We start from the raw sequence: 12870 nt of genomic DNA on the forward strand, positions 1-12870 counted from the left end.
TTTAAATGTGTGGGAGTGGGTGGCAGAGGAGCTGGCTCTGGGCGCAGGAGGCCGGGGCTCTGGTTGTCTGCTATGGACCTCCTCTCTGTCCACCCCAGCTCTGGGCGGGTCACTGCCCCTCCCCTGGCCTCAGTGGTTTTATCTGACAGCCTCGCAGCCAGGTGGGTGGGAGACCCAAAAAGGAGTCCAAGATCCTACTTTATGAACTGTCGTCTCTGGAATCTACCATAAGGAAAAGAGATGGGAACAGCGGCCTGGTGGCTCCTGGCTTCTTAGGGCCCCAGTCACACCTCGGCACACAGCAGGCACCAGGGCAGTAAACCTTTCGGGCCCATCACCCAGTCGGGGGTAAAAGAGATAAGGCTGGGGTGACAGCAGGAAGGGCAGACTGACAGAGAGCTGCCAGTCTGAGGGAGATGCATAAACTCAGGGAGGTACACGTGGCCGAAACCACAGATTAACCAAGAATGAATCTTTTGGGTTTTGGGTCAGAAGAAGTAAGTGGCCAGGTATGCCTGCTTCAGTGGCCATGTCCTGGGCTCAACCCTGGGTCCTGGGTTCAGGCCAGGCTAGCCAGTAGGTGGGCAGAATCACTCCCCACCCTACTCATCATTCATTTGCCCTTGCAAGTCCCCCCTGCCATGTCCCCCCAAATTTAGGTATCTCTGGCTCAGGGGTTTATGACAGCCTCTCAAACATGACCGCCAAACACCGCTGAGCAAGAGAGAAGGAACCTGTCTGCTCAAGGGCAAAACAGTGAGCCCAGGAGGGCTAGGAGAGGGACCTTGGAGGAAGAGTCTGGAGAGGAGTTCTGGAACTTGGCCACCCCTGCTTCCCATAGCCTGGCAGTGCCAAGGGCCTGTGGACCTGGGTTCAAATCCAAGCTACACCGTTTCCTAACTGTGTGACCAAGGGCAGGTGACACGTCCTCTCTAAGCCTGTTTCTTCATCAAAAATAAAATTCTTTTGAGGGGCGCCCGGGTGGCACAGCGGTTAAGCGTCTGCCTTCGGCTCAGGGCGTGATCCCGGCGTTATGGGATCGAGCCCCACATCAGGCTCCTCCACTATGAGCCTGTTTCTTCCTCTCCCACTCCCCCTGCTTGTGTTCCCTCTCTCACTGGCTGTCTCTATCTCTCTCTAATAAATAAATAAAATCTTTTTAAAAAATAAAATAAAATAAAATTCTTTTGAGATGAGAATTATTGGAATGAAAAGAGTTGTACGTGTGGCAGCTTCACCCCCAAATAACCAAAAATATAACTGGGAGGGGAGGTAGAGAGAATATACTGTCCAAAAATGGCATGTTTCCAACAAAAAGTGTTAAGGTAACATCTTGATACAATGGTGGTTAAGATTCTCACGAAAGATTAAACAGTGGAAAACGTTGGCCAGGTGGGCCCCTGCTCGGCCCCTTGCAGACCCCTGCCCCAGCCATAGGGCCCCTCCACCAGAGGTGGATGGAGGTATTTCTTTGGGCCCCCAAGGCACGGCCCGGGTCTGGTTCCTGTCTGGGTCCCAAGCCCCACAACGGGGCATCGCCGAGCAGGAGTCAGAGTGGGTGCAGAAGGCAGGAGCTTGTGTGAGAAGAAGGTGCTTAGCAAACTGAGAGGCGTCTGGGAATGTGAGGAATCATGACCTAGGGCACTGGGCACATGCTGGGGCTTACACACGCCCTGCACAGAGAGAGCAGCCGAGGCTGTGAGAGGCACAGGGACACCCCTGAATCACAAAGCCCAACAGAGCCCATGTGGGGACCTCTAGTACCACAGGATTGTGATCCCCGGAACGGGGGCTATGGGTGGTTTGGGGACTCACACCAGACTTTGCTCACTGTCCCCCGACAGTTACTGGACGGAGGTCAGGGCACCTGCCTGGAGCCACCCGTGACCTGGTCCCTAACACTCTCTTCAAATCCCCCACTGTGTCCCCATCAGAACTAAAGATCCTCAGACTAATGTCATCTGTCCCCAGCCCCTCACTGCACAGATGGGGAAACAAAGGCCCAGCTAGCAGGGACAAAGCAGAGATAAGAGCCTAGGTCTCCCAGCTCCTAACCCAAGGCTCTACCCCTCTCCCCATTATGTGCCACCCCTTTCACTACCCTAGGGGGGGCGGGGGGGCACAGTCACCATCCTCTCTCTGTCTTAAGATTCAGCCTCTGCCCAGGGCCCCCACCCTCCCCGGTGTCCTGGACAAAGAGGGACCACCAAGTCTTGACTTGCTCCTGGGCGTTCCCTCCTACTCACCAGCTAGTCAGACAGACGGATGGCTGCCCCGATCTCCCCTCTGGGAGATGAGGAGAAGGCCCCCCCTGGCCCCTTCTCCCCCCACCCCCTCCTCAGGGGTAACCCAGCCTGCCAGTTTGGGTGGAGAAATTCCCAGGTTGCCTAGGGCAACGAGGCAGTGTCCTGGGGGCACTGTTCTAGAAGATTGGGCAGTGACCTGTGTGATGTCACCAGGAAGCAGCAGAGTCGAGAGGTGATTCCAGAGGCCTCTCTGGAAGGGCCCAGGACAGAGCACTCTGAGGCCCCCAGGGCTGGCTTGGCCTTGAGAGAGACATGTCCTTTACAGTCTGACGGCAGGTAGCAATAGGCTCTGCATCCCAGTCCCATCTGGAGCCGGATCGAAGTGTTTGCCCAGGGCGAGTCTCTACCCTGCTGAGCCTCACTGAGCAAACAGCCCAAACCCTGCCCTGAGGGAGCAGCCAGAGCCTGAAGGAGTCGCAGAGCCTTACCAGCAGTCACCCACATCCTGGCTTCTCCTGGTGACACTGTCATAGCCACATACCATCACACTGGTGTCCTGTCACAGTCCCGCACAACCGCATGCCACCTCAGTCTCCTGCACAGCCAGCCGCGCCCAGGTACACACGCTTGGTCACACCAGGCCACCCAGAGCACCCACGGAGAGTTGCCGGATAAAACACAGGACACCTAGGGAAAGTGGATTTCTAGATTAGCAAAGAATCGTTTTTCCTGTAAGTTTGCTGCCAATATTTGCTACATCCGGCAACCTGTCACCCGAGGCACCGCCACACCCACATCACAAAGCCTCGGAGCTGCGCCCGCTGGCACATCGGTCCTCTCCAGACCTCAATCCCCGGCCGGCCGGCGCATGCACAGACAGCACCCGGGAGTCACAGTTGTTACATGCGCACACGTGTGCGCGCGCACACACACACGGCCCTGCGCACCCTGTATGTGAAGAGGCACTGGGCCAGGGTAAGAATCTACATACTCATGTTGTCTGACCTTTGCAACAACTTTAGGTGGAAGGTCACCAGGGACCATTAGTCCCATTTGACAGATGAGGAAAATATGGCCCAGCAGGAAACAGAACCATCCTTGGTGTCCCTGTGGTGGTTCCCTGGGTGTGGGGCAGGAGGGGTGTGGGGGAAGTTACGTGGGCCAGTCTGTGTCCTTGGGCAGGTCACAGTTGCCCATGCAGGCCGATCAGAGGAGGCTCTCCCCTCAGGGAAAGCAATAGCCCCTCCCCAGAGGCCTCTAGTCCCAGGAGGTGGAAACTTGCCTGAGTCAGGGTGCTAAGGGCCCAGCTTCAAGATTAAAAAGTAATAAGAAACCAAAAGAAGGAAGTTGTGTGGGCTGCCAGAAAAGGGGCACTCGTCCCGTGCTGGATTTCCTACCCTGGCAGAAGGGCCAGACAATTTTGTCCTTCCTGAAGACACACAAGGACGCCTCCACCCCCACCGCTGGCAGCCTGAGCACAGAGCCTCTGGTAGGGCCTGGGGTCAGGCAGATGGATCAGGAGCCTCTGACAGGAAATTCCAGAGCATTTGGAAGGCTGCATCGACCCAGCAATCGAACTGGGTTCCTGGAGGCGGCAGCCCGATCATGTCATCAGCAGGGGGACCCAGGGGGCCATGGCCGTCTGGGTCTACGGCCCTCCCACAGAGGGAGTCCCCCGGGTTCTGCTTCAGACCCTACCTACCCTGGGCACCTTCCTAGGCCTGTTACCCTGTCAAAGCGACGGTGCTCAGGCTGAGGCGGGCTGGGGGCTCCGCACATTGTGAAGTCCTGCGAGGTGTGGGGGTATTGCTAGGCTCCTCCCTCCCCCAAGCACGGGGGTACCCTGGGCAGCAAGACCCTGCCGGCCCGAGGGCAGCTGCCAGAGCTCTAGGGTGCAGGGACGGGAGGGTGGGGATGGAGGGTGGGAGAGGAGGCAGGGCGGATGCTGGCACGGACCTGCTCAGCAGTCTGGCGTGATGGCTAAGAACGCGAGCCAGGGAGCCAGGCTGTCTGGGTTAGAACCTTTTACTGTGGGACGGAGAACAAGTTACTGAGCCTCTCTGTGTCTCAGTTCTCCCATTTCTAAGATGGGTGGATTAGTAGGATCCCCATCATTGCGAGGGGATGAAGTGAGTTCATGCACGTGGGCGCTTAGCCTGGAGCCTGGCAAGCAATGAGTGTTCAATAAAGGCCACAGCTCCTAAGTCCCGTTCCCCCGAGGTCTGACATCTGTCCCCAAGGATGGCCTCTCTCCTGCATCTTTGAGGCAGTACCTCTCTCTTCTGACCCGGAAGAAAAGAAGCCACCTGGGTTCATCTGGAGCCTGGCAGTTGAGAATAAAGCAGAGGTGAGCACGATGACATTCTGTCCCTCTTCCTCGTTCTCATTCCCAAACAGCTGCCAAAGGCCTGGCTGGATCCCCTTTAGGAGGCCTTCACTCAAGGACATTAGCTTCTTCCCCACAGATGCCCGCCTCGGTGTCTGACAACGGTAAGCTAGGACAGCAGCAGGACACGGGGAGCCTGGCCGTGACCAGCCAGTGGGCAGGACAGAACTGCGATGTCCATGCGCCAGGGACTGGTTCCCAGGACCATAGGAAGGGCCGGTGTGGTGAAGGCAGAGTAGGGACTCTGTCTGAGGATGGGGCTGAAGGCTCTGCCCGGGCTCGGGCTTCATTTGGGGGTCAAAATGGAACAGGCCTGGGACAGGCTCAGCTTTCACGGGGCATGTGTCAGAAAACTTGGAGCTGGTGTGTCAAGAATATGTAGATTACGATCTGCTGAATGAGGAGGCATGAGCCTCCCACATGGGGTTGGCTGGTAGCTCCCTCGGGATCAAGCTCCCACTCTGGGAAAGTGAAAACCCTGGATCCTTTTGATTGAAGGCGCAGTTTCAATACGCTCACACAAAGGAAGTCAAGTCAAAGGTGTATTACTTTGAGATCCCAGAACAGGCACAGTGAGCCAGGGAAAGGGCAGTCCTCCGTCCAGGGCTTCAGCAAGCAGGAGACAGAGAGCAGGGCAGCAAGCCTCTATTACTTAGAAGGAGGTCGCTAGATTTTCACGGGCTCAGCTCTGAGTGGTCATTTTAAATGACCAGGAAGAGCAAAACAGAAATCTGTGGTGTAAATCCGAAGCCCGGGTCCTCATCTCAATGTCCAGACTCTGGGACTAAGTGGGGTTGTTGTACTGTAAAATGCCTAAGCAGCAACTCAGAATGTCTATTTTCTCATTACAGGGCAAGGCTTCCGCCAACCCCTGCCCCCTGCCCTGAGGCCTGGGTGCCCTAGGTCGGCGGGCATCTCCATAGTGCTCCCCTGGGGGAGGCTGCCTCCTTCAGCACCTTCTAAATTTAGGGCTGGGCTCTGTGACTCATTCCTGAATCTGCTTTGCTCCCCTCCTCCAGGAGTGTGCTCCCACGGTATTTTTATCCTCTGCTGCCTCCGACCGATTAATAAGGCCCTGGAATCCTGCAGCAGCCACCACACCAAGAAAAGCTTCCCTAGGGCACCCACCCCAGGTCAGCCCTGGGCTGGTCTCTGACCAGGTCCTCTACTCTGCCTCCCCTCCCCTCCCCTCTCTATGCACCCACCTCCACCCTGCCACCCCCCCAAGCAGGCCCCACCCAGGCAGCATTGGGGCTGGTCCAAGCAGGGTTGAGGGGGCATTGGGAGGGAGAGATGGAGACAAGCCCTGCCCTCTCCAAATTGGTGGCCTGGCAGAGAGCCCTGACCTAATGTCAGGAGACCTGAGTTTCGGTCCAGACTCACTCCTACCTTACTGGGGGGCTCTTGGTGAGTTCTTGGACTCTCTGGGTTTTTCTTTCCTCCTCTATACATAAGGGGTTTAAAGGAGACCTCCATTATGGAGGCTTGGACCAGAGTTGAAATTACCACTGGGCCAGACCCCTACCATCTAACAGGGTGGGCTGGGGGAGGGGCACCTGATGTCAGGCCCACCTCGGCCCCTCCCTACCCTCCAGTTCTTGCTTTGATCAGGGCAAACACAGGTCAAGCCCCTGCTGTGAGCATTTTCCGGCTTCTGCCTTGCAGGGAGGAAAGGTTGTGCAGGACTCCAAACCCTGACGGGATTAAAGACCCCAGTCAGTTCTGGACTGACTGTCCAGGGCTGTAACAGGCAGCTTTGAACAAAAATCACCTTAACTCCGCACCTCAGGTCGTGGGGAAGGGAACTGTGTTGCATGTGGAGTGCGAACACTCTTTGAGGCACTTGTTCTCGGCCAGGTTCCCAGTGCCAGAGGAGGAAATGGGGATGTGGGTCCCCATCACCCTCCACCCCCTCCTGGCTTCCAGAAACTTGAGCTCCCAGGGCATGGAGGGGAAGTATCTGGGAGCTGAGCAGACCTGGGGCTGCAGCATCTCTCCCCCTGCCTGGCTCTAGTAGGACCCAGCTTCAACCTGTGTTCATGAGCAACAACAATGGCTAATGTTTACTGAGTATGTGGCCCGTGCCTTGTGCTGTTCTATGTGCTTAACAGCTCATAACTCATTTAATTCATAGTTACACCCTGGATAAGTCTTACTATTGCCACTTGACAGACAACTTGAGCCTCAGAGAGCTTGTGACTCACCCAGGGTAACAGCACTAAGTCACTAGGAGGGCTGATTAAAAGCCAGGTCGGCGGCAATCCTGGCTTCTATTTGCTGCCCCAAGGTAGCTGTTCTCAGAGTATACATTAGACACTCAATAAACATTTGATGAAGATGTTTGATCACTGCCATGTAATGGAAAGATCCCTATCCTAGTTCGGTTCTACCTCAACTCCTTGTGTGTCCTTAACAGTCTTTTCCTCCTTTAGCCTGAATCCAAGAATCTTGGATTTCTAGTTCTACAAACATTTGCCTTTCATGACTTGCCTGAGAAGGCTCCATCTGCAACTAGAACTCCCATGCCCCCCCACCCGACCTGTCCCTGGAACCTCTAAAAGCAAGCACTTCAGAGAGAACCACCTGGGTACAGCCCAGCCTCACCACTACAAGGGACAGAGAAAAGTTCACATCTCTGGAGGGCAGCTGCCTGACCCTGTGGTTCCACCTGGCTGCTCTACCTGGCTGGAAGAGTGGCTCCTACAGCCTCGGCTCAATGAGCATCCCTTCCTCTCATCAACAGGCCAGTCCAGATACTACCTCCTGCTGCCACTGGCCCCAGCTGGTCACCTGATTACCCAATTCCTCCCAGGCTCTGAAACAAAGCCCCTTGTCCTCCTACTCCTTCCCATTCAAGGTCTATCCCCTTAGCACTAACCCCTCATCTGTCACACCTGGGCTCCTTCCTTGCCTGGACCATGGTCCCAAGGAGCAGGGTCTGTATTGCTCCAGCAACACTGTTCTTTCTCCAGCATTCTCCAGATCCTCCTTAGTTTCCTGCCTTGGGTAGCCATCTCAAGAGAGCAGGGCCCTCCTTCATTAGGGCCAAGTGGGGTAGGAGAAGGATTGGGAATAGGGACTTCCCCCAGGCCCTCAGAGTAAAGTCGATTTCTGAGCCTTATCCAACAAAGACACTGATCTTTGGGGTGCAGGGAAGGTCTCCCGGCCCCAAGGCAGTAGGGCTGGGCTTCAGCCCTCCCAAAGGCAGTAGGGCTGGGCTTCAGCCCTCACTCACAGACTGGAGATACATGCAGCAAGTTCCTGCCCCTTTTGGGGCCCTTAGTTTTGCAATTTGTAGAATAAGGAAATGGGCCCCTCAATCTGCAACCACCTGACTATAATATTTTTACCTTTATAGACTGCTTGGGAATTTAGTTTCATTCCTGGATCTCATCTGATCCTCCCAACAACCCCTTTCCATTTACAAACTAGAAGGCTTAGGTTCCCAAGGGAACAGAATTACCCAAGGTCACACAGCAAGTCAGAGGCAGAGTGTAGGCTAGAGCCGGTGAATCCTGAACCATCTCTGGTCCTTCACACTCTATTAGGCTAGGACTCTGGCTGTTTGAATTTCTCTGACCCCTTGTCCCATTTGTAAAAAACCTGCTGCGAAATAATTAGAATATATTATGGAAAACTAAATGTCTTACATCAAAAAAAAAAAAAAAAACACCAAAACCAAAACCAAAAAACCAACAACACAAAAGACAATGAACAAAAACCCCAAACCCACCGCCCTGCTATGAGGATCAAAATAAGAGAGGCGATGAAGGGGTCTGTGCTTTACAAACCGTAAGAAAAAGGACAACAGAAAGAACCCAAGACCTTTACGCTATTTATTTTACTGTTATCTTCACTGAGGCGCCCCCAAGTGTTGATCCCGAGACACTCCGTTAGCGCAGGCGCTCTTCGGTGTTTACAGAGGCCGCGAGGTCCCACATTTGCGCGTGCGCCTGCCGCCAGAAGCCGCCCAATGGCCTTCAGGCTGCTCCCGGTTGGATGCTGCCTCCAGGTCCCTTCGTGGTTGTCACCGCGGCTCCTTGGCGCCCCCCCGTCGGTTCCACTTCGGCTGAGGCAACCTCACTGTCGCAGAGCGGTGGCCATCTGAGGTGTGGCAGGAAGAGGCCCCGCTCGGTTGCTATCGTCCTTCTTCCCTGGGGACTCCAGCATCTTAGCCCCCGCTCCACTAAACCTTGGGTGTCTATCCTGTTACCCTTCACGGTAGACATGGCGATCACGGTGAAGTGGACCGCAGTGACCCACGCACTGCCTTATGGGAGCCTTAGTTCACGCCTACCACTTTTCTGGAGTTGGAATGCTTTAAAAACTACATTTCCCAGAAGCCGAAGAAAGAGAGTCGCTGAAGACGGCCCGGGGCATGTTGGGAGATGGAGTTTGGCTTCCATAGTGAGTTTGTGAGAGCAGGGAAATACGGTGAAGCTTGGGAACCCAGTGCGCTGAGCCCGGCTTGTGGGCTCGAGGCACGCCATGAGTTACATAGTAGCTGTTATAGGAAAATAGTGCTGTTAGGGCTGAGTTTTAGAAAGAACACCACTCACTAATGTCTGCACTTCGCACAGGGCTTCCACCCCCATCACTCCTTGGAGACTGCATTCATAGGGGTCACCCTCGTTCGGACTCCCACTTCTTATGCTGTTCAGTGAACCTTTTGTGTTGACGGAAATGTTCTGTAACTGCACTGTCCAATATGGTAGCCACTAGTTTGTGGCTACCAAACACTTGACATGTGGCTAAGTGCCATGAGGAATAAAATGTTTTATTAATTTTAAAATAATTTAAGTTTAATATAATTAATCACTTCTTTTTTAAAAAGATTTTCTTTTTAGGGGAGTCTGGGTGGCTCAGTCGGTTGAGCCTCGGACTCTTGATTTTGGCTCAGGTCAAGCAGGATCTCTGCTTGGTAAGATAGAGACCTCTCGGCTCAGCAGGAGTCTGCTTGAGATTCTCTTCCTCTTCCTTTGCTCCTCCCACCCTTTAAAATAAATAAATAAATAAATCTTTAAAAGATTTTATTTTTGAGTAATTTCTACACTGAAGGTAGGGCTCAACTCACAACCCTGAGGTCAAGAGTCACATGCTCCACCAACTGAGTCAGCTAGGCTCCCCTACTTTTTTTTTTTTTTTAAATTAATCTCTATATCTAACGTGGACCTCAAACTCATGACTCAGATCAAGAGTCCAATGCACCACAGACAGAGGCAGCCGGGCATCCCTGTAATTATCACTTCATTATTTTTATTTACCAAAAAAAAAAAAAGATTTTATTTGACAGAGCATGCTCGCTTGCACAAGCAGGGGGAGAGGCAGGGAGAGGGAGAAGCAGGCTCCCCACAGAACAGGGAGCCTGATGTGGCTGCATCCCAGGACCCTGAGATCATGACCTGAGCTGAAGGCAGAGGCTTAACCGACTGAGCTGCCCAGGCGCCCCTGTAATTATCACTTTAAATTAAAATTGAAATCACCTAGTCGCTACTGTATTGGAGAGTAGCACAATAAACTAGACCTCTTAGTAGCATTCACTGCCAGTAATCACCCTCCTGCTTGGTGAGACTTACACTTTAGTGTTCTTCCTGCCTACTCACTATTCTGTCTTTACAGATTCCTCTTCCATCGTTTGTCTCTTGAAAACCTAAACATTAGTTCGGACTGTAAAAATCTGCCCTGTTATTTATCAGGCCGGAATAACAGACACAGATACGCCAGCTGCAAAATTACCAGGAGATGCTATGTTTCCCAAGAACATACTGCAGCTATAATATGCCATAACAACCTCCTTCTTTGAGTAACTACCTCTTTCTTACTCACTGAGCAACTTTGTTTTCTAAAATCGTAGACTATCAGAACCTTTGCTGTTTGAAATTATATAAGTAAGAATGAAACTTTTGCCTGGAGTATCTAACTCGCAAATGGACAAGATTCACACCCCAGATGCAGAGATTCAGATAAGGTGTTTCTGAACATAATATATCACATCTTTTTAAGCTTTATTGTTTCTAAGGAAACAGGCTCCTGGCTCCACTTAGCAGTGGATGTTGGTGCCTTTATAGAGTTCTCTTTTGCTTTGAGCCATCAAAATATTGCTTCATTTAAATTTCACCTAATGCCACCGCTCTCTCAAATCCTGTAATAACTCTTTTGTGTTTGGTGGGACACCCCATGGTTCCTCTGGTGTATTGTCTTGACTTCATTGGACTGAGTTTGTCCCTGGTGGTGGTCTTCGGGTGATCGGGCTAGGACACCCTGAAATACAGCTGTCAGGTTCTGTAACAAGCCCTTTCTTCACTCTACATACTCTTTGGATGACCTCATTCACTTCTATCCATATGCTGATGACACCCCCACCCCCACCCCACCGGCAGCCTCCAGCTCAGGGCTTACTCCTGCTTCTGGGACATCCGCTTCTGGTCATTTTTATGTTGTTGGTTTTTTTTTTTTTTTTTTTTTTTTGAAACCGCTCCTCACTGATGTGTTCAGGTAAGAACTAGGTTCTGAATACCTCTGACCATGAGATGGGTGGGGACACTCCTCACCTGGGTCAGGTACCTCTTTACCCACTATCCTCAAAATTGCTTCACACAGAATCAGCTGCATTTCACATAGGTCAGCATCCTAAAAGCTTAAAAAGTTGGGAGGAATGGAGGGAGGAGCAGGTAGAAACTGGGTCTGAATTACTCTGTCCCTTGCCCCTGACCCTTCAATAAAGGTGGGGCCCCAATGAACAGGCTGCAGAGGCGATCCCAACTGCCTTCCTAACTGTCTCCTCTTCCCTATGGCCGCCTCCCTTGAAGCCTTTCCAGTTGGTTTCTCCACCCCTTCCAGTCCCCAGTCCCTTCTAGGGCCTTGGGAATTTCACAGGCGCCTGCCTTTGTGGAGCCTGATGGCTTTCTCCTTGGGCCAGCTGTGCTGAGGGGAACATGTGGCCTGTCTGCTGCCAGGAAGGAAGGTGAGGACTGTGGAAGCTTCCGTAGGGCTGTGCCTGTTTTTTTCTTGAACACATCTGAAACCAAACATACTTAACATCTTGAGGATTTCACTTCCTTGTGAAGGACCTTCTTCCCACTTCCTCCCACTCCACTTCCGCCATATCTCATCTACCAAAGAAGGTTGTATTCCTCTTATTCACATAACTCTCACCTGACTTCTTAGAACATACAAAGGGGTCACCTTCTCCTTTCCTGCCCATTTCAAAGCATTGCTCACACTGAATGATGCCCAGATCACAACCCTGGAAGTATGATCACTTTTCAGCCTGGTCCTTTAACCTTTGCTAGAGCACAGAAGGGACAGCCTCATGTGTCAAAGGATCACTGTGTGGTCCTGTCACAGTATTTTGAAGTAGCCCTCTAAATACTTAACTTTAGGGGTGCCTGGGTGGCTCAGTCGGTTAAGCGTCTGCCTTTGGCTCAGGTCATGATCCCAGGGTCCTGGGATGGAGCCCCGCATCGGGCTCCTTGCTCAGCGGGGAGCCTGCTTCTCCCTCTGCAGGCCCGCAACCCCCTGCTTATTTTCTGTCTCTGTCTCTAATAGGTAAATAAAAACTTTTTAAAAAAATATTTAACTTTAAGCAAAATCCCTTGGCTGTACTTTCAAGGTTTTTAAGAATATGTGTATAGTCACCAACTTAAAAAACAAAAATTCAAACAGCCTACTTGAAGAATATAATACTCAAACTCTTAGTGCTTCCTTATGGTTTCTAACAGGGTTTAGTATTATTGTTACTATTATTGGGGGTTTTTTGGAAAGGGTTAGGAGGGTCTTTTATTTTTACCTTGAAATAAAGAAGTGATGTCTTTAAATTTAAAAGAAAGCCCAAATCACTACACACTTGGTGAGTGTAGCGTCAGTTCCTGTCTCCCCAACTCTGCTTTCCCTGTGAAGCAATAGTCATCGGTGTGTGCATGTGGTGTGTAGGGAAGGTCAGGGGCCCCAGAACCCCATTAGCTATAGATGAACTCACTTCTTTCAAACCCTGAGTGTTTTGACCATTTCACACTTCTAAGCCATTGATTTTTTAGTTCTGTTTTTAAAATTTTTTTTAAGTTTATTTATTTTTTTTAGTAATCCTTACACCTAACTTGGGGCTCGAACTCACTACCTTGAGATTAAGAGTCACATGCTCCCCTGATTGAGCCAGCCAGGTGCCCCTAATTTTTAGTTCTTTATTATCTAATTTATAATCTTTAGTGAGCCATTGGTTATAAACAACTATTTAAAGAG

This window comes from Ursus maritimus, unplaced genomic scaffold, assembly GCF_017311325.1.
Source record: "Ursus maritimus isolate PB19 unplaced genomic scaffold, ASM1731132v1 scaffold_16, whole genome shotgun sequence".
NCBI classification, from domain to species: domain Eukaryota; kingdom Metazoa; phylum Chordata; class Mammalia; order Carnivora; family Ursidae; genus Ursus; species Ursus maritimus.